At 42.1% G+C, this 22037-nt stretch overlaps 1 long non-coding RNA gene across 3 annotated transcripts; it reads right to left on the reverse strand.

Annotated features, from left to right (window-relative positions):
- Positions 1 to 10399: 10399 nt before the first annotated feature.
- LOC122240548 lies at positions 10400 to 18094 on the reverse strand. 3 transcript variants are annotated; one of them, XR_006220326.1, is made up of 4 exons: positions 18026 to 18094; positions 17003 to 17113; positions 12096 to 12356; positions 10400 to 11012 (listed from the first exon to the last, which is right to left on the reverse strand). It is a non-coding gene; the product is annotated as an uncharacterized LOC122240548 (long non-coding RNA). The 3 variants fall into 3 exon arrangements; XR_006220324.1 differs by having other exon boundaries at positions 10400 to 12356; XR_006220325.1 differs by lacking the exon at positions 18026 to 18094 and adding an exon at positions 17735 to 18013 and having other exon boundaries at positions 10400 to 12356.
- Positions 18095 to 22037: the final 3943 nt, after the last annotated feature.

Consider the following 22037-nt stretch of genomic DNA (forward strand, 5'->3'; position numbering starts at 1 on the left):
ATTGTAAAATCTATATGCAAATGCAAAACAATGGTGAAAAGTAACAACTTTGGAGTACTTATATTATCTAGTATCGAGACTCGCCGTAAGATACTGTAGTCAAGAAGTGTAGTACTGGCATAAATATTGGCAAACAGATAAAGTCACAGAACAGGGAACCCAGAAACAGACCTCCATTTGAACAGACGGCTGATTTTCAGCAGAGGCACCAAGGCCGTGCGATAGACAAAGTAGAGTCTTCTCAGCAAATGGCACCAGCACAGTGCGCTCCTCGCGGACACAAACACAGACCTCGCCTTCTAGACCTCGCGTGGTGCATCAAGTCTATGTGGGATGCATTATAAATGTAAACCTAAAAGGTAAAACCTACAAGGCAGAAAATTTTCGGAAAACAGCATAAACGAATTTCTTCATGACACGAGGGTGGGTGGCTTTCCCTACACGATCACCTAAAACAATCATAAAACAGGTAAGTGATAAATTAGTTTTCATCAAATTTTAAAAACCTCTTCCAAAAGACGTCATGAAGAAAATGTAAAGTAAGGTGTATCCTGTGAATACATGTTTATAGGATATGTGTTTTCAAATGGACTGGGATCCAGCATATAAAACGGTCTCCTATAACTCACTAACAAAATTACAAGCAACCCAATAAAAATGGGTAAAAGAGGTGATGGGATATCTCACAGAGGAAGACACACAAGAGAAGGTAAGCATATGAAGGTGAGTGATGGCCACACCCCAACCAAACGGCTGCAGGGGAAAAGCCAGGAAACACCCAATATTGGTGAGAATGAGAAGCACCCAGAACTCTCCTACATTTCTGGTGGGAGTGTAAAATGTTACAACCATTTTGTAACGTTGTATAGCAGTTTCCTATAAGAATAAACAGGGGCATCCCTCATATGGCCCAACAACTCCACCCCTGGACATTTACTTGAAAAGTACAAGTGTTAAGTTCACAAAAAGACTAAAGAGGAGGATATCCATGGAGGCTCTCTTTGTGGTGTACACAACCTAGAAAGGGCTCCAGTGACCTTGAGTAGAAGAATATGCACACGAACTGTGATATATCCATACAATGGGTACTAATTATCAGTTTAGAAAAAACCTACTGATGATGGGTTTAGAAAAAACCTACCGATACATGCGGTAACATTGATGAATGTCAAAAACACACGAGCTGAGTGAAATATGCTTTCATAAAAAAGATTGCTATAGCAGGCAACATCTTCTCTATGCTGGAGAAAATCTGAATAGTGTGTATGTTGGTGGTGGTCATGGAGGCAGCGGGGTCTGGTGGCTGTGGACGGAGATTCTGAGGCAACAGCACTGTTCTCTACTTTAAACAGGTGGGCTTCACAGGTGCACCCACGTGATGAACCGAGACACCTGAAGTTTCAGAAATGAGAGTCATCGAACACAGAGTATAAAAGAACTCACTATGAAATAAAGAAATAAATATGGCCATAGCAAGAGTGAGTAAGCAACAAAAGACAATTAAGGAGAGCCAGGTGGGTTTAAAAATCAACAGAACATTGGAAAATGAAAATTATAACGGTCGAATTTAGAAAGTCAAGGAGCCAATTAAAAACCAGATTCGACTCACATGAAGGAGGAATTCACAAAGCCCAAGATAAATCTGAAGAAATTTTCAGAATGTGTGTGTGTGTGTGTGTGTGTGTGTGTGAGAGAGAGAGAGAGAGAGAGAGAGAGAGAGAGAGAATTGGAAAGAAGTTAAGGGACACAAGGATTTAGTGAGAGTATTTAACATTGCCGTAAAGAAGGTGCCCAACGAAGTAATGAATGAGTCCAAGAGGGCAGAAGAGTTATCTCTTCAACTGCAGAGGGACGTCTCTCACACACAGCAAGTGCAAGCAGTACCCAGAGGGAAACACAAGAGCAAACAGGCATCACAATCTGGTATAATGATGCTATGAAGAAAGAGAAGTAAGGGTCTTAAACACAGCCAGGAAGGCACATCGTCTACTAAAGAACAACTGTTTGACTGGCAGCCGACTCCTCAACTACAAAGATGGAAATCAGAAGACAGGAAAAAATATCTTCAAAATGCTGGGGAAAAAACTAAGGCGAATGCAGACTTGGGTACCCAAAACACATCTTTCAATCAGGAATAAATAAAGATACCTACAGATGAACAGAGTCTGCGAGAGTTTTCGTCCAGTGGGTCTACACCAAAGGAACTTCTAACGAACGAGATTCAGAGAAGAGGAAGTCCTTACTGGAAGGAAGGTCAGAGGTGCAGGAAGAAATGCCCAGTAAGGAAAATGTTCACTTTAGTCTAAACTCTATGTGTAAAATAGTCACGTCTCATTTTTGTGGGATTTTTTGAAGAGAGCAGAACTAACATATAGCATAAGGGTAGTAGGCCGGTTGACAGGATCATAATCAAAGCAGCAAAGTTCCTATGTCCTTTTCTTTTTCTGGACATATAATACTCACAGCATACTTTGTGAAGTTAATTAGATGCGCAAAATTTCAATGTAAACCAGAAATAGAATAGAAGTGAGGTGAGGAAATTAATAGAAAAATGCAGAGAAAAATAGATAAAACAAACAAAAAACCCCAAAAAATTTTTGGACAAGAAAGGAAGAAAAGGAACATAAAAATAGGACAAAATAAAAGCGAAAGAGAAGATGTAGAAAAGTCTCTATCAGCACTCCCGGTAAGTGTGAGTGAATAAAATCATCCAGTTAGGAAAAATATTAGATTCAGAGAAAAGAATTCAGATTTTGAACGTTTAGAAGAGAGAAATCTGAAACATAATAGTGCCAAACAATGAAAAGTATATAGGTGGAAGGGGTTAACCAGGCAAAATTAACAACAATGACAAAACCCCAAACCTGATATCAATTTCAACAAAATAGACTTCAAAATAGAAGGAAATATAATGATATGGATAATTACTAACATTTCATGAGTATCCTATCAATAGGAAGATAAAAATTTTAAACTTGTATACACTTAATAAGGTGGTAAACCACATGAAGCAAAAATTGAAGGTGTCATGAGAAGAAACCTAGAAATTCAGAGTTCCACTGCGGTAACAGGAAGCTTAACACATCTCACAGCCATTGGTTCAACCGAATAAAAAATTAAAGCAATACACATATACACACATGTACACACACTATAAACATTTAAACAACTTAGCAGGGAAAATGTTATCAAAGTAAATGTTAGTTTGTCAGGATGAGGGCTTTTTATAGTCCCACTATTTTATATATATATATATATATATATATATATATATATATATATTATACATTTAATATATATAATGTGTATTGTTTTTTGTTATGTGTATATATACACAAAACAATACACATTATATATATTAAATGTACTATATATATATATATATATATACACATACACATAACAAACCACTATTTTGTTAATTCATTCATCACCTCGTACAAGACAGTATCAATGGCTCTTGCATAACAGAATAAAGAACTTTGGTTGAAATAGTTAATGATTAGAGAAAGGACTTTTTTTCGTATTTATTTAAAAGCTTAAAGAAAATAATTCACACGTAGTTTTTATTTATAACAAGGAAAAATGACAAAAATAAATCCTGAGTATCTAGTTAGACTCAGAGATCCTTGTGGTCTGTCAGAGTTCCATAAAAGGATGAGTTATGGCTTTATCTTTCTTCATAGGAAAGATAAAGGTCACTGCATTGCCACCCTTCATGAAGATATTGAACATCACAGAAGAATTATAAAGTCTGGGAATAACCTGAAAACATGTACTTTAGTCCCGAATTTCAATAAAAAAAACGAAAGATGGACATATTTGGGGAGAGGACACAATTGTTTTATTGTTGATTCAAGGGTTATGTATGCAAATTTCTTAATATTGGTAAGTTTTATTCGTATCTATCATCTATCTATCTATCATCATCTATCTATTATTGTCTACAAACTTGATTGAAATATGTTGAAATTCTCAACTAGCAGCATGAATATAAAGCACATATAGTCTTCAAAGAAAGAGACTTGAAGGGAGAAACCTTTTTGTCTTTCTACAGTATAATCTATATTTTGGTAAAATGACACAAAGATCTTGGTGAAACTGAAGATATACACACAATGTCCATAGTCTATCTCCCTCATCTACTTCTTAGAGGAAGGAAAATTCATGAGTAATATTAGGGCATAGTAGAGGAATTTTACTAAGGCTGTCCCAGAAGATTTTTTCTTAGGATATATCATAATTCAGTTAAATACTTCCTTACTTCTGTGTATTTGGACTGTTTCCAATTTACATCCTTGTAAATGATGTCATCACAGACATACCTGAACATACATATTTGTATGAGCCTCAGATTAGAAAGGTGGAGTTGATTGCTAATACTGAAATGTTGAGCAGAAGGATTTAAATTTTAAATGACCTTTGACAGACAATCCCAAAGGAACTTACAGTATTCTGACACCTGTAGTCGATAGTTCTCTTTTCACTTTGTTTTTGCCAAAATTTAGTATTCTTGTTTACATGTATGTTGATACGTGAATTATGGTGTCTGGTTTATTTTTGCATTTTTGGGCTTATTAATGACATTGTCCACATTTATACGTATTAATTAAGCTTTTTTCTTCTTTAAATATTTGCATTTATTCCTACTTTTGTGTTCATACTTTATCACTTATTTGTGAGTCTTTTTATGTTAGGGTTATTAACTCTGTAATTCTTGAACCAAATAATGAAGGGGGAAGGAAGGAGAGAGAGAGAGAGAGAGAGAGAGAGAGAGAGAGAGAGAGAGTTTTAATATGATTTGTTTTTGATTAGTTTTCTAATAAAATTATACACAGGCCAGTATTCAAATGGCCCTATTTTAAGCGTACTCATGCAGAGGGGATAATTTTGTCATATTTAACCAGTATTTTGTTCTTTAGATGTTGGCTATTTAATTAAGGGCTATAAATGGCTACACCTCAAACCACTATCTTATAGTGGTTGACCTGTATTAAATAATTTATTTTAAGATTAATGTAGGTATTTCTACCGAGCTACAAAAAAGGCAAAGCCTACACCAATCCTTTTGTTTGGCTGTGTAGAGTGACTCACTGGCAAAACCAGTTTACAAATGGCCTTCATCAAGGAGGCATTTAGGAAGGGACCAGTATGGCATGCAGGGCTGTTTATTTTACCAGAACTTTTAAATCGCTGAGCTCATGTTACTACCTGTTCATTCTTTTTTTTTTTTTTTCAAATAAGCTTTCATTTTATTTATTTAATTTTCAAATAGAATTTATTGTCAAGTTAGCTACCATGAAGTGTATACAGTGTGCTCTTGGCTTTGGGAGTAGATTCCCATGATTCATCACTTCCATACAATACCCAGTGCTCATCCCAACAAGTGCCCTCCTCAGTGCCCACCACCCATTTCCCCCTCTCCCCTGCCACCCATCTACCCTCAGTTTGTTATCTGTATTCAAGAATCTCTTACAGTTTTTGCCTCCCTCTCTGTTTGAAACTATTTCTTCCCCTTCCCCTCCCCCATGGTCTTCTGTTAAGTTTCTCAAGTTCCACATATGTGTGAAAACATAGGGTATCTGTCTTTCTCTGCCTGACTCAGTTCACTTAGCATAATACCCTCCAGTTCTAACCACATTTCTGCAAATGGCAAGATTTCATTCTTTCTCATTGCCAAGTAGTATTCCATTGTATATGTAAACCACATCTTTATCCATTTTTCAGTAGATGGATATTTGGGGGTCTTTCCATAATTTGGCTATTGTTGAAATGCTGCTATAAACATTGGGGTACAAGTGCCCCTATGAATCAGCACTCCTGTATCCTTTGGATAAATTCCTAGTAGTGCTATTGTTGGGTTGTAGGATTGTTTTTTTTTTTTTTTTTTTTTTTAATTTTTTGAGGAACCTCCACACTGTTTTCCAGAGTGGCTGCACCAGTTTACATTCCGACCAACAGTGCAAGAGGGTTCTTGTTTCTCCGCATCCTCATTAACATCTGTTGTTTCCTGAGTTGTTAATTTTAGCCATCATGACTGGTGTAAGGTGGTATCTCAGTGTGGCTTTGATTTGTGTTTCCCTGATGAGGAGTGATGTTGAGCATCTTTTCATGTGTCTGTTGGCCATCTGGATGTCTTCTTTGGAAAAGTGTCTATTCATGTCCTTTGCCCATTTCTTTACTGGATTATATGGTTTTGAGGTGTTGAGTTTGGTAAGTTCTTTATAGAACCTTTGTAAAATATATCATTTGCAAATATCTTTTCCCATTCTGTTGGTTGCCTTTTAGTTTTGTTGATTGTTTCCTTTGCTGTGCAGAAGCTTTTTATCTTGACCAGGTCCCAATAGTTCATTTTTTGCTTTTAATTCCCTTGACTTTGGAGACTTGTTGAGTAAGAAAGTGCTGCAGTTGAGGTCAAAGAGGTTGTTGCCTGTTTTCTCCTCTAGGGTTTTGATGGTTCCTGTCTCACATTTAGGTCTTTCATCCATTTTGAGATTTTTTTTGTGTATGGTGTAAGAACATGGTCTAGTTTCATTCTTCTGCATGTTGCTGTCCAGTTCTCCCAGCACCATTTGTTAAAGAGACTGTCTTTTTTCCATCGGATATTCTTCCCTGCTTTGTCAAAGATTAGTTAGCCATACACTTGTGGTTCCAATTCTGGAGTCTCTATTCTATTTCATGTTGGTCTATGTGTCTGTTTTTGTGCCAATACCATGCTGTCTTGATGATTACAGATTTGTAGTAGAGGCTAAAGTATGGGATTGTGATGCCTCCCGCTTTGTCTCTCTTCTTCAATATTACTTTGGCTATTTGGGATCTTTTGTGGTTCCATACAAATTTTAGGATTATTTATTCTAGCTTTGAGAAGAATGCCAGTGCAATTTTGATTGGGATTGCGTTGAATGTGTAGATTGCTTTGGGTAGGACTGACATTTTAATAATATTTATTTTTCCACTCCTTGAGCATGGAATGTTTTTCCATTTCTTTGTGCCTTCTTCAAGATAATCTAAAGCCTGGGAACAGAGGCCTAGCCTGGTAGGAACATTTCAGGAAGGAGAGGGTTCTTTAAGATGGAGAGACCCTAACATTTACAACATTAACAACACCTTGTTGTGTTGAATCAGCATACAGTGGTATAGATGAGTTTTGGATTGTAGTGAGATCTTTTTCTTATGTGGGCTTGCTCTGTCTCTTAGTTTATGGTGATGATTTTTTCCTCTTTTTTTAAAAAAAAGGTTATTTATTTTGAGAGAGAGAGCAAACAGGGGAGGGGCAGAGAGAGAGAAAGAGAGTGCAAGCAGGGGTGGGGCAGGGAGAGAGGGAGAGACTCCACCTATTGGCCCAGTCGAACTCATGAATCTGTGAGATCATGATCTGAGCCAAACCAAGAGTCGGACACTTAACCGACAGAGCCACCCAAGCGCCCTTTCCCCCCCCTTTTTGAAACTGTATTAACTTAGGCTAAAAGGCCATCACTGCTAGAGTGGGTGACATCCCCTCACCTAGCCCCTCTCTAGCCCACTGTCTACTAGCTACTGTACCACTCGGCATCTATTGATTTGCATGGGCTTGATTGTGTGATGTTAATTTTACATGTCAACTTGATTGGGCCCTCACATCTGGTCAAGTGTCCTTCTGTCTGTGTGGGTGTTTCTGGATGAGATTACTGTTTGAGTCAGTAGACTGAATCAAGCAGATTGCCCTCCCTATGTGGGTGGATTTCATCAAGTCAGTCGAAGGCCTGAACAGAACAGAAGTCTGACCCCCCATCCCCACCTCAAGTAAAAGAGAACTCCTGCCTGACAGCCTTTGAACTGGGACGTCAGTTCCTCCTGGTTCTACATCGGCTTTTGGTGTTCAGAGCTGAACAGAGATGTCAGCTCTGTGAGTGTGGGACTTGCCAACCTCCATAATCACAGGAGCCAACTCCTTATAATCAGTCTCTGGATTGATGGATGGATGGATGGATGGTTGGCTAGGAGGAGATAGATAAAGATAAAAATACATGTCCTATTCATTCTGTTTCTCTGGAGAGCTCTGGCCAATACAATCGTCTTATGATGGAGACTGAAGGGGAGTTTGGTTGGGGCTAAGCTGGAGGACTGCAGAGGAGGGGGGATGGATCGTATGGCTCCTGTGGTCATTTCTCAGGTCCCTGCACTTACTGAGTTTGAGAGAGAGGAGTATAAACCGATTGCTGAGACTATCACCCCTGTGGTCTACAGCTGATGTTTCTTTGTCCCTCTGAATGAAGCCCAGTATTGCCCCCGAGGACTGTAGGCTGTGAGATCAGGCAGAAGAGCACTCATGATGGGAGCACCGGCCTGTGCTTAGGCTCTTGTGGCAAAGTAAGAATTACCCCAGCCAGGTCACGCACAGAAGGCATGGCTGACCAGCGGTGGGGCCATGCAAGGACAGCAGCTGTCAGGCTACTTTCTGGGCTCAGGGAAGGTACCCCACCAGGAAATTTTGGGGAGCACTGGGAACATATTCTGAAGGGGCTATAATTCAGTCCTAAGGCTCAGTCTTGGCTGTATTTTATAATCACTGGTGTGAGGTCAGGGGCATTTGTCTGCATATTATACCAATCAATGCACGTGAGAAAGTTTAACCTTTCAGAGTTTTTGTTTCCTTATTTAAAAATAAGGATAATAAGGAAAGCTATCTCTAACATAGCATGAGATTAACATTTCATATACACTTGTGATGGATACTGTTCTCTGGTGATCCTGCCTCTGGAAGAGCAGATATTTTAGTGAAGAAGAAACACATCCAGAGAAATTACCAGCAACACGTCCCGCAAATGTGGTTATCAGAGCAAATGTCAGGAAGCTAGCCCAAGCCTAGAAAAGAGAGCCACTCAATTCTTGAGAAGCTGGAAACATTTGATGGGGAAGTTGGCTTTGAGCTAAACCTTAAGACATGGTGGTGGCTGCCTGGCCACTGGAGATGGAAAGGGGGCTGAGGTAGAGAACAACGGAAGTGGCAGGCAGTGAGGGGCCGTGTGCAGACACAGGCTGCGTGTGTGTGCCTGCGGGTGAGGGAGGGTTTGTGTATGCTCGTGCCTGTGGGGGCACGCCTGTACCCGTGCACAAGCGTGCACGGGTGTTTGTGTATGCATGTGCGTACCTGTTTGCACTCACGTGGCAGTGTCTTCGTGTGTGCACATACACACACATGAGTGCACGCGTGTCCATGTGTTGTGCACGCATGGGTGTGTGCGTGTGTATTCGAGTGTGCGTGCATGTGTGTCTCTGAGGGGAGCTGTCAGGAAGTGAGACCCCAGGGGCAAGGATGAGTCTACCAGAGACTAGGGAGTCTTCTGTCCAAAGTTTCCCGGTTCACACGAGCAGGTATACGGTTTAGTTTTTGAAAGAAGACAGAGAAGCATTGTTCATGCACATGCCTCTTGCGGGACATGAACACACGGAGGAACTTCACCACCTGAAGTACTGAGCGAGCTGCACTTGAAAGTGTGACTGCCATTCGGAAATTACAGAGAAATTCACTCACTGCCGCTGTCGCTCGTAAGTCTTTGAGGAAATTCTCAGCAGGTGAGATATAAATTAATGTGTTTTGTGAAAACCCAGAGATACTCCATTGTGATTCTTCCATATGATAAGCTTTAGCCCATCTGTTTCAAGTTTTCATTTTCTTAATATTTAATCTGTGTTTAAAAATTAATTTATATCATGAAAAGTGACAAAGCTTCTCACTAAGTCATAACTGGGTTCAACAAGATAACAGTTGAATAGATAAACCCCTCGCCTTTTTTTTTTCATAGTGCTTAGACTTAAGCAGATGTAGTTTTTCCAACTAATAACAATGGAAATTAAAATGACCCTTGAGTTTTACTTTTTGCCAATATCTGCAGTTCTGTGATTTCATTATATTCGTAAAATGGGTAGGTTAGAAATATCTTACATTAACAATTCATAGGCAATGCAATAGGTATGTTAACTGTGAGAAAATTTGAACAAGAACAGAAGAGAAACTGTATCCTCCTATGTTTATAATATTATGCTTCTTGATGATTGTATAAATAGACTAAATATATTTAGTATAGAACTTTTACAAATATTTTTTTACTATCTGTAAATCATGTGTAAATAGCACAGCTTCATGTTTTTTATTCAAAGTGGAAAGCTAGTATGCTTTCACCTTTAATGAAATTATTTTTTTTTTAAGTCTTATTTTATTTTTGAAAGAGAGAGAGAGAGAGAGAGAATGCGCGCTCATGAGCAGGGGAGGGGCAGAGAGAGAGGGAGACGCAGAATCCGAAGCAGGCTCCAGGCTCTGAGCTGTCAGCACAGAGCCCGACATGGGGCTTGAACCCATGAACCGTGAGATCGTGACCTGAACTGAAGTGAGACACTTAACTGACTGAGCCTCCCAGGTGCCCCCCTCTTTAATGAAATTCTGAAATTTACTTAGAGAATCATAAATGTGAGGTGTCAGGTATGTTAATAGAAGGACCCTTGACCGGAAGTCGGTTGTGATGTGTTCAGTCGTGGCTCCTGGCGTCCCGGGGTCAAGGGCTGACCTTTCCAAGGTCTGTGATGGGACAGGTACGATGGGTGTGTTGGGGCCGAACGATCTCAGATCTCTTCCAAGTGTGAGCTGCTCGGACTCCTCTGTGCACCTGGGACTCGAGGAGCTTGTGAGGTGCCCTGCGCTCTTCGTGCAAGCGTCCGCTTGGCCCTGTGCGCTGTCGTCATGTGGCTCCAAGACGATGAGAGAACGGCCTCACTGTCAGTGAACAGCGTCCTCTGCAATCCACTTTCCCCGACGTCGGAGACTGTGCTGGGCCGACAGGTGCAGCCGTTTCAGATGCAGCCCTCATTGCGGGAAGTAACACGGGGATTTGCTTCCTCCGGGGAAGGGGCTGCGCGGGATGAGCAGGAGAACGTTGATTTAAAATGGTAGGATCACCCGAACCGAGGTAAACAACCTGGCAAATACTTCCGGCTACGTGTGCTGGTTCGGGGTCTGTCTTCGGCACGGTGGGAATCTGTTTTAAGCATAAAACCTATTACGCTCACCCCTGTGACAGTTTACAATGGATCTGTAGTCCCGTCCTGACCCGAAGGAGCCTGGTGTCTCCAACAGCAGGGCGGGAGGGCCCCTTCTAAGTAGGGACACGGGGCAGGAGGCAGGACCCATTTGGACCGATGTCTCTTCCTGGGACAGGATTAGTAAAGGGTTAACCCGGCATTTGGCAAGGACACTTGAGGAGCCCAGCGTCCCAGCTCTAGGTGGAGAGAGCTGAGGGCTGTGGGGGGCACTGGAAGGAGGCCCTGTCACTCAGAGGCGGGCTGGACACGGCAGGTCACGGCCCTGCACCACCTCCTGCAGACGGACAGCGGGTGCGTCTGGGTCTGTCCTCCAAGCCTGACCCGCACAGGGCTGTGTCCTGATTCCTTCCTGTCAGTCGAGCCGATTTTCACTCTCAGGAGACTGAGGAGCTACGCTATTCACCATGTCAACATGTTTGTGCTATAAGACAGAATGGTCCGGGAAGGAGGGTTGATGCTCCTGACCGAGGATCACTTGGTTCAACCTGGTGGCACAGAGACTCGGGGCCACCAAGGGGCTTAACTTCCAGCTTACAACTTAGCTTAGTTGTAACTCTGATCCTCGTGGATGCTGGTTTCTGCATGTGTAGGTGTCAATAGCGATGCTCGCTTACGGTGGCCTCGGGGACGAAGCGAGGTGCTCTGTGTAGGGCCCCCTCCGTATGATGATGCACCATATACTCTGCTGACTCCCCCTCCCCCGTGTCCCTCCTGTGATTCTCCCCTGCTGTTATGGTTCTGGATGGAAGCAGGTGAAGAAAGATGTTGAAAGCAATTGTCTTGCCTAACGGAAGAGTATGTCTGACCATTTGGTTTAAAATGGTTCATAACATTTTATCAGCTTTAAGGACCTGCATGTGGTCCTCTCCAGGTTCTTGTTCCCGCCTCTGGCCCAGGCCTTGGTCGTCCTCAAGCAGACAGCCTGGCTGGCTTTCCCTTTGTTGTGCCTCTCCATGCTCAGCCCCCCGGGAGCGAGGGCCGACCCAGGTCCCACACGCCGGGAGTGAGGGCGCTCCTACCTCCTCTCAAGTCCGACAAGGTCTCGTGATACAGGAGTAGAAGTTGGCTCTTTGAATCAGCCCAGCCGTGCAGTTGACATCCCACGGGGCATCCTTTGACCGTCGAGCGACAGAAGGTGATCATAAGCAATTCCTCTGCCTTTCTCCCTCCAGGGATCTGTTCTGCGTGGTGGGGGACTTCAGCGGCTGAACCACCTGCTTGTTACTCAGCCGGGCAAACTTCTTCAATGTGTTCTCAGTGTTTGTGGAACTCATCCCATCCTAGGGACAATCACATAAATGATAAACTCAAAAGGCCATATGGAAACATCGAGGACAAGTGTCAGAGAACGGGCAACAGCCAAGAGGACGGACGCTCTGATGCACAAGAAGACAGCCCCTTTGTCGGCACTCAGCAAGGTCTTTGGGCCATTTGCAATGGCTGTGACCGTCTAACAATTCATTTAACATGTAACTTAACACATCTCCTATATGTTCTGAGGATGCTGGATTGAAATTAGGAAGGTAAATAGGTTTATTAGACAAACATCAACTGAGCTTTTTTATATTGACAAATAAGTTCTATGAACTAGAGGAATCAGGAATTGAGTGATGTTTTGCCCCCACAATGTCAAACTAACCTTACATTTTGGAGATTGATAGGATTTGGTAATAAAGTATTTTATATATACACATATATTATACATACGTATATTGTGCCCATGCACATGTATAAATATTATACATATATACACATACATATATGCATATGTGCACATTTTACACATATACATATGTTATATAATATATAGTGTGTGTATATATATATATATACCATTAAATGAATATATAATATATATGCACATAAAGTGTTTTATACATATGCTATGATTTGTCAATAGTTTACTATTGTGTTATTTTTTTACTAATGAGTGGTATTGACTTACAGAACTTTATCTTTTAATCCTCAATAAGGACTGGTTTCAAGATCAGGTTAGACTCATAAAATAGATGTATTGGAATGTTCTTTCAACTCCTCCCAGGGAGACTTTATGTTAGGGGTTCATTGAATCTTTGGTGAAGCTAACTTTTCTCGTCAGTCCCACTGGTCTGGCCAGGTGCCCTGTGGAAGGGACAGTCCAAAGCTCTATGCTAACAAAGCCAAAGAGAATCAAGGTTCAACAAGCTCACACACAAATAATTCACTCGACAAAGTTACCTCTCTGACCTCATTATTGGTAATGGACATTGCAACTTAATGCTCCCCGTGTTACTACGCTCCATCCACTAAGGATTGTTGGATTATTTTAGAGGTTCTTTTTTTTAAGTAAGTCCTATGGCCAATGTGGGGCTTGAACTCACGACCCTGAGATCAAGAGTCCCATGCTCCAACACAGCCATCCAGGTGTCCCTATTTCAAAGATTTTAGGGGCGCCTGGGTGGCTCAGTCGGTTAGGCGTCCGACTTCAGCTCAGGTCACGATCTTGCGGTCCGTGAGTTCGAGCCCCGCGTCTGGCTCTGGGCTGATGGCTCAGAGCCTGGAGCCTGCTTCCGATTCTGTGTCTCCCTCTCTCTCTCTGCCCCTCCCCCGTTCATGCTCTGTCTCTCTCTGTCTCAAAAATAAATAAAACGTTAAAAAATAATAATAATAATAAAATAATAATAATTAAAAAAAAGATTTTAAAGATTCTTCATCAACATGTAGCTCTTAGCCAGAAATTGCAATTAGATACAATTCTTTTCACTTTGTTTTTACAGCTTTGTTGGGATATAATTGACTTACAATTACCTACATATTTTAAAAGGTAGACTTTGATCAGTTTTAACGTATGTGTACGCCTAAGAAACTATCCCCACAATCAAGGTAATGAACATACATACCGCCCTCCAAAATTTCCCATCTTCCCAACCCTTACCCCCAGGTAATAATTTCCACCTTATCCCCAGGCAACAACTTTTTCTTATTTGCTCATTTATGATTTTATTAGATTTCTCTTTCTGCCTATCAGTACAGACTCAATGGTTTATAACATGGGTTTTGTTTTGAGAGTCAGTGATCATAGGAAGAGCTTGTTCGACAAGGCACTGGATTTTTTCGTTTCCACATTTCCTTTTCACTCTTTTGCTAGGCAGTCTAAACCAGGGGGACATATTCTCCTCAACTGATTACTTGCTCCAAACTGCAGAGGATCTGCTATTCTCTTTGATGTGGCTCACGGAGGTCCACTTTACTAGATGCCGAAGGTCTGGTTTGCAGATGTTGACATAAAAACCAAAAATATAATTATTGGAAAATTAGTTGATGCCTTTTCCAGTATTTCAGAGAAAGGCAATATAATGTTTCTAATAAATGTTGATTTGCCTGCCCGGAAATTAAAACAGAGTAAAATATCCTCATGTTTTTCTTTGAAAGTTTTTCAAATAGAAGCTTCATATATTAATGATGTGCATGGAAACTCAGGGGGCAAATGCCCAAAGGCTTCCTTAGCCCTTTGACTGCTGAGTCACTGAGAATCCAATTTTAATTATAAGTAGGTTGACTTTGCTTCCATCAAAACCTCCTCTTGTCCACATCTTACTGAGATATAATTAGGATCAAATATCAAATACTGGGTTCTGGGTTAGTTAGCCTAATTTTCTTGGCAACTAATTATTCCACTGGGTTGATTTTTTTTTTCAGGTACTTTCTTAGGCCTGGTTCTTTCAAGCCTTCTGAACATTCTTCTGGAAGTGATTCACTTGGTTATAAAACACCAAGACCAACGTTATTTTCCCCAAGGCGTGTCTTAAAAGTTTGAGTCATTATTTACTACATGTATTCATTTTTGAAGTGGAAATATAGTTCCAAGTAGTGCGTTTAGGTATTAATGGAGTCCAAGGTTAGTGTGAAAGCCGTACTCCTTGTAAAGTTACAGGAATGTGAACTCAGACATGAAGGCGGGCTTCAGGGCAGAGTGGATAAAAGAAGCAGAAGGTGATGTGGGAATAGAGAGAGAGAAGCTGTGTACCGAGGAGAGCAGACACAGGCAGTGAGGAGTGACATCAGAGGAAACCTCTTACATGATCAAGTAGGAGCGAGAGTTCCTTTAATCACATCCTCTTATGACAATTAATCCCTTCATTATAGATGAATTAAGCTTCTTCCATGCTCATGGATTGGAAGAATAAATATTGTTAAAATGTCAACACTACCCAAAGCTATCTACACATTCAATGCAATCCCAATCAGATTGCACTGGCATTCTTCTCAAAGCTAGAACAAATAATCCTAAAATTTGTATGGAACCAAAAAGACCCCAAAGGGCCAAAGTAATATTGAAGAAGAAGACCAAAGCGGGAGGCATCACAATCCCAGACCTTAGCCTCTACTACAAAGCTGTAATCATCAAGACAGCATGGTATTGGCACAAAAACAGACACATAGACCAACATGAAATAAAATAAGAGACTCCAGAATTGGAACCACAAATGTATGGCTAACTAATCTTTGACAAAGCAGGGAAGAATATCCGATGGAAAAAAGACAGTCTCTTTAACAAATTGTGCTGGGAGAACTGGACAGCAACATGCAGAAGAATGAAACTAGATCACTTGCTTACACCATTCACAAGCAACAACAACAACAACAACAACAACAACAACAAAAACACCTCAAAATGGATGAAAGACCTAAATGTAAGATAGGAAACCATCAAAACCATAGAGGAGAAAACAGAAAACAACCTCTTTGACCTCAGCCACAGCAACTTCTTACCTGATACATCTCTGAGGCAAGGGAATTAAAAGCAAAAATGAACTATTGGGACCTCACGAAGATAAAAAGTTTCTGCACAGCAAATGAAACAATCAACAAAACTAAAAGGCAACCGATGGAATGGGAGAAGATATTTGCAAATGACATATCAGATAAAGGGCTATTTTCCAAAATCTATAAAGAACTTACCAAACTCAACACCCAAAACACAAATAATCCAGTGAAGAAATGGGCAGAAGACATGAATAGACACTTTTCCAAAGAAGACTTCCAGATGGCTAACACGCACATGAAAAGATACCGAACATCACTCATCAGCAGAGAAATACAAACCAAAACCACAGTGAGGTACCACCTCACACCTGTCACAATGGCTAAAATTAACATCACAAGAAACAACAGATGTTGGCAAGGATGTGGAGAAAGGAGAACCCTCTTGCCCTGCTGGTGGGAATGTAATCTGGTGCAGCCACTCTGGAGAACAGTATGGAGGTTCCTCAAAAAATTGAAGTAGAACTACCCTATGACCCAGCAACTGTGTGACTAGGTATTTGTCTAAAGGATACAAAAATGCTGATTCAAAGGGGTACATGCACCCCAGTGTTTAGAGCAGCACTATCGATAATAACCAAAGTATGGCAAGAGCCCAAATATCCACCGATGGATGAATGGCTAGAGAAGACGTGATATATACATTGGAGTATTACTTGGCAATCCAAAAGAATGAAATCTTTCCATTTGCAACAATGTGGATGGAACCAGAGGGTATTATGCTAAGCGAAATAAGTCAGAGAAAAACAAATATCATATGGTTTCACTCATATATGGATTTGAGAAACACAACAGAGGAACATAGGAGAAGGGAGGGAAAAATAAGATAAAAACAGAGAGGGAGGCAAACCATAAGAGGCTCTTAAATACACAGAACAAACTGAGGGTTGCTGGAGGGGATGAGGGGGGAGGGTGGGGAAAATGGGGGAGGGGCATTCAGGGGGTGCTTGCTGGGATGAGCACTGGGTGTGGAATGTAACTGATGACTCGCTGCGTTCTGCTCCTGAAACGAATGCTACACCATACGGTACCTAAATTGAATTTAAATACATAAATTCAAAATCGTGAAAATAAAAATGCATTCCTAAGGGAAAAACAAAACAAAACAATTATTTTGACTTACTTTTGAACTTCACTGGAGTTAATGACTATCCCTATTTCTCCTGCTTCATATTTTCTTTTCCTTCGTGCTTGTTGTCTTGTTCTGTGTGTGTGACCGATACAGAACTGGCACCTGCAAAGGAGACCTGTTTTCAGAATCCTATTCGCATCCACATGTCTCCTGTTGCATGTGCTTCTAGTGAAGTCTGAGCTGGTGACACGCGTGTCATCTACTTCCATGGGCGGAGAGGTGTCCAGTGGAACCAGGAAGCATGACGTGTGTGGGCCCTGCCGACGAGTGACAGTCACTTCCTCTGAGCATGGCAGGCTCCCTTCGGTTCCACAGGACAACCCCATTCCACGTGCTCTCCTGCTTTCATCCCGCGTGACGGCAGGGAGCCAGGCATGGGTGGGAACCACTGGGGAAAGTGAAATTCTGTGGCTCTCTTCTGCTGCCTCCCTCAGACTCCCCGCTAAAGAGCTGAGTGTCCACACAGGATGCAGAGAACGTGGAAGGATCCCGAATGGGCTCAGCTTGAGGCAGCTTTCCAAAGAGCAGGACTGGGGACTCCCCACCACCCTGGTTGGAAGCCCCGAGAGCTATGGAGTTACAAGGGTGCAAGACGGGGAGTTAAGGTCACTGGTACAAAGACTGGCTTTCAAAAGGAAGAACGGGGCCTAGAAGTGAACAATGGAGAAAAAAAAATCATCAGGGTGAGGTTAAATGACCCGGTCTCCATTTTGCTGCATTTACCCCACTGACACAGAGGCCAGACGGGTCCCAAACGTGTGGGACTGCAGTCCTTGCTGGATGTGTCACCGCCCGTGAAAACAAAGCGATCGCATATCACCCTTGTGTCTCACTCGTCCTTTAGGATTCAAAGTAAGATTTCCGTAAACTCCTTGTTCTTATCCTGGCGTTTTGCGAATGCCCTGGGCTGGCTGTGTATGTATCCTCAAGACTTGTGGTCCTCACGTGTGCACAGAACACACACACGCACGCACACACACGACGCGGGCACACCCACGCTCACACATCCTCTACCTGCTCCCGCAGACCGTCACTATTCCTTGTTTCTGGGCTTCTGCCGTGCCACCGGCTGCAACCCACCTATGACCTCATGATCCACTGTGAGGTTCATGCCAGTTTTAGGACTGCCACATGATGTAATTTGGGGTGAGGCCATGTCTTAGTTTCATTATTCGTCCCAGGGCATCAAGTATAGGGCTCTGGACAGGACGGATTCTCCATAATTGATTGTGGCTATAATCTCATATATATATATATTATAATATTATATATATATATATTATATATATATATATAATCTCATATATAATCCCATAATCTCAATCGATTGATTGTGGCTAATATTTTAGGAACTCCCTGAGGAGTAAAAGCACAATCTTAGCATCTTAGCACCTGGGGAAAAGTGCAGGGTGTGCCCTCAGGAGGGTTTGCCTGCACCGGGGATGGGCTTACACTTTTCCTCAGCATTCTTATATAATGAAGTAAGATGCTTGCTAAAAATACAAGTTTTAGAGATTTTTTTTTTCCACTTGGATTGGAGCTGAATTGCTTTGCACATTCTTTGGAGAAACGACTGAAATCCTGTTAGCACGATGAGTCAGCTGTCTATATTTATGACATTGGCTTTCTGGAGTGCATATATTTATTAGGGAATGGTACCTGAGGGAATAAGGAAATCAAGACGGATGTCTTAGGTTGCCTCTGTGCGATGCCTGAGCAACTTACATATTCTACCAAATCGGTAAAAAAATCGTGCAGGCATGCAAGTTAATTGTTTGGAATTTTGAGTGCAGGGAATCTGAAAGAATGAGTTTTTCATTTTTCATTATTTTTGCTTCATGTAGACATGATTCAAATACTAAGAATCACATCGCACCTTTAAACCAGGTACCTGAAAGCCGTTCGTGACTATCTGACATTCTCCATCTTTGTGCACTCATTTGTTAGGTGAAGGATACATTTCTGGTTCCACGCCAGGCGTCAAAATTCCTTTCAAAGAGAAAATCGTTGTTTGGAAAGCTATTTTCTGCCATCGGTGCAGATCGAGGTAAGACCCTCGGCGTAAGTGTCCCCCACGGAGTCAGGGCAAAGGGCTGCTTTTCTCAATATGACAAACCAACTTGAATGTACTTACTGTTCTGCAGAAGGAAAGAAGAAATGCTAAGAGGGGGGCAGAGCACAGAGCCTGGCAGAACAAGGGTGACGGGACATCGCCTGAGGGCAGGCAAGGAGAGAAAGCCAAGTGGCCAGTGTGAATGTGAGGAAGCAGGTCACTTGCAGGAATCACAACCGCACGCCACGGGGATGCTCCTCTCCTCCGGTGCATACGCTTCTTGAGTCAGCTCTGTGGTGAATCCCGCGAGGCACATCTGGACTGAGCCTGGGGGATCTTGGAGGGTGTGCACGGCAGTCGGGACCAGGGCAGGGGGTCCTCGAGTTCCCCGGCGGAGGCAGGCAGCTGTTATTTATATTACAGAGGACGACCTAAATTCCAGTAACGTTTTTATGGTCACTGAAAAGAGCATCATCCTGTTGAAATGTGTTGCAGGTGAAGTATCACTTGTAATCAATCAGCATCCTCCCTAGGAGAGGCGGCGGGGCCAGCTTGACGCAGGGCACCGAAGGGCGCAGAACGGGCACACTGTACCCACGCACGGAAACTAGGAAAAGGGGATGGGATTCAAGTTGAATGTGAGAGAGTAACCGCTCTGGGATGGGCGAGGGGAAGAGTTCTTCCCAGACGCCGGAAATGAAGAAGGGAATGGGCTTGGTTTCTAGTGGGAAGGGGAACGGACCAACCTGCTGTGGACACATCCCTGGATGGAGCACACATCCTCGGGGGAGACGCAGTGGGTTTTCTTTGATATTTAAGTCAAAGCCTCTCTATACATCCAAGTGGCTATTTACTCACGGCACAGCTTCTCTTCCTGTGTTTGAAGCCTGTCAATGAGTGTACCGTTCATCCATCCTCCTGTGATTCTAAACAAACACACCAAAGAGCTGGGATCGCACGGGGAATAAAAGCCACAAAAGAAAAGCGGTCTAGATAGCATCTGTATTTACAAATTCGTGTTCTCGGGGCATAATTGGTAAAGTAGAAGGGTAATTTTCTCCCCGTTCCACACTGCCTCTCTTCCAGCTATTTTTAGGGTGGTGTTTGGGGAGCGAATGCTCCGTCCCCCCCACCCCCGCACCCCCTGCAGCTGTCTGCCAGTCCCGACAGGCTGCTGAGTGCAATGTGAGGCAGAGCCTTGAGATGCAAATGTGTGGGATAAGAGGGGAACAGGACACACACGGGGCTGGGGTCAGGGTCGAGGCAGGTGTCTTGCAGGACTGCTTTCTCTGTGGATCCGGTAGGTGCTTGGAAGCACAGTACAGTCTTCTCCTCAGTAAATAACCTGTAAAACTCCTGTCTGTAGGAGAGGACTGGCCGGTCTTCCAGAAGAAGAACCTGGCGGTTTCCTTTATATGGAAATTTCTTAACAGCCATTTTGTGTAATTCTTAGGGGAATGTCCTGCCCGGGAATGCTGGGGGTGGGGGTGGGGTCTCCGCATGCTGGTTTTGATAGTTACTGTCTTTTCTAAAGGGGCAGAGCTTTGATAATATCCATAGGCATAGGCTACCTTTTGAGAAATGAAGCCGTGACTAACACCCTAGATGAACTTTCTACAGCCGGGACACTAAACACATTTTTATCTGTGTCTTTACCTATTCTTTATCTTGCTCATTTGAAAACAGAAATAAATCACGAGCAGAACGTGATGAATACTTGGCTCAGCTGTAGGAATCAGAGCTCATCGTGGGCGTGGAGGTAATGGGTCGATCAGTTTAGTAAATTGGGTACGAACCTCTGAGTCAAAAGCTAAATTCCAAAACAGACATTCTACACAACGCTTGCCATTTAGGATAAAAAATATGTACCCACACGTATGCAAGGGGCACATTTAAAATTCTGAGATTGTGTCACATTGTGCTGAGCAAATGCCGCCGGTCCATTTTCCACCCTTGGGGATTTGTGAATGACTTGCCACAGCATCAGTTCTGGGTATGGGCGCCGAAACGGGTCTGTCTTTTAGCATATAATGCCAAATTGGAGACCTTTGTATTTGTGATACTTGCATATTTATTTTGTGTTTTAACGCTCTTTTATATCCGTTTGTTATGTCAAAGCCGATAAGATTCTCAATACCCCACTCTGGATAGATTTCCGCAGTTTGGTGACACTGTTTCAAATGGTCTTCTAACCCAACGTTAGATTGTCTTTTAGAGAGTTACTGTTTTCTTTTACCGTGTTTTTATTTATTTGTTTTTGTTTTCTGGGTTTCCCCCCACCCCCGGTCTTTGTTGCTTATTTCTCTGTTTATCTACGCCAGTTGTTTGGAAAAGAAATACAAAAGTATTCCTTTAAGTGCTTATATTTTTACCTACGTAACGATTAAAACCATGTTTTGGCTTCTGTGAGGCGAGTGATTTATTACTCTTTATTACTCAAGCAATTCCTTATATCCATATTAAAAAATACCTGATCTTTCCAAAAAAATTTCGTTTTAAAATATCTGATTTACTGACCAGTATTTTATCACATTTAAAACACTGGGCCCAGGTTTATGCTTCACAGTTTTCAATGTCAATTTATTTAGTCCATATTTTTGGCAATTTTAGTCCATACTTTTGGTCCTAGTTTAGACCTAAATTACTTCCGTTTGCATTTGAATTGCTTACTGTCCAATAAATTCATAGCAGAAATTGTGTTTAAATTCTTTTTCTTTTCAAGGACAAGAGACGGGTTTATAATCTGCATGTCATTTATTGCTGATAGTGTTGTTGTTGCCACGACCCGTCAGTGAAAACCTGGCCGCTTATAAAATTCTCGGGTTCCTGTTTTTACTGCAAGTTGCCTAAAAATGAGGCACGATGTCCTTTAAAAATTAAGGCTGGACAGGATTTCGAGGCTAGTGTGATCTTTATTTATGCATTGGAATTTGTTTAATCAATATGCCTGTACATTATTCAATCAATTTTCAT

This window comes from Panthera tigris, chromosome B4 (assembly GCF_018350195.1).
Source record: "Panthera tigris isolate Pti1 chromosome B4, P.tigris_Pti1_mat1.1, whole genome shotgun sequence".
Taxonomy (NCBI): Eukaryota; Metazoa; Chordata; class Mammalia; order Carnivora; family Felidae; genus Panthera; species Panthera tigris.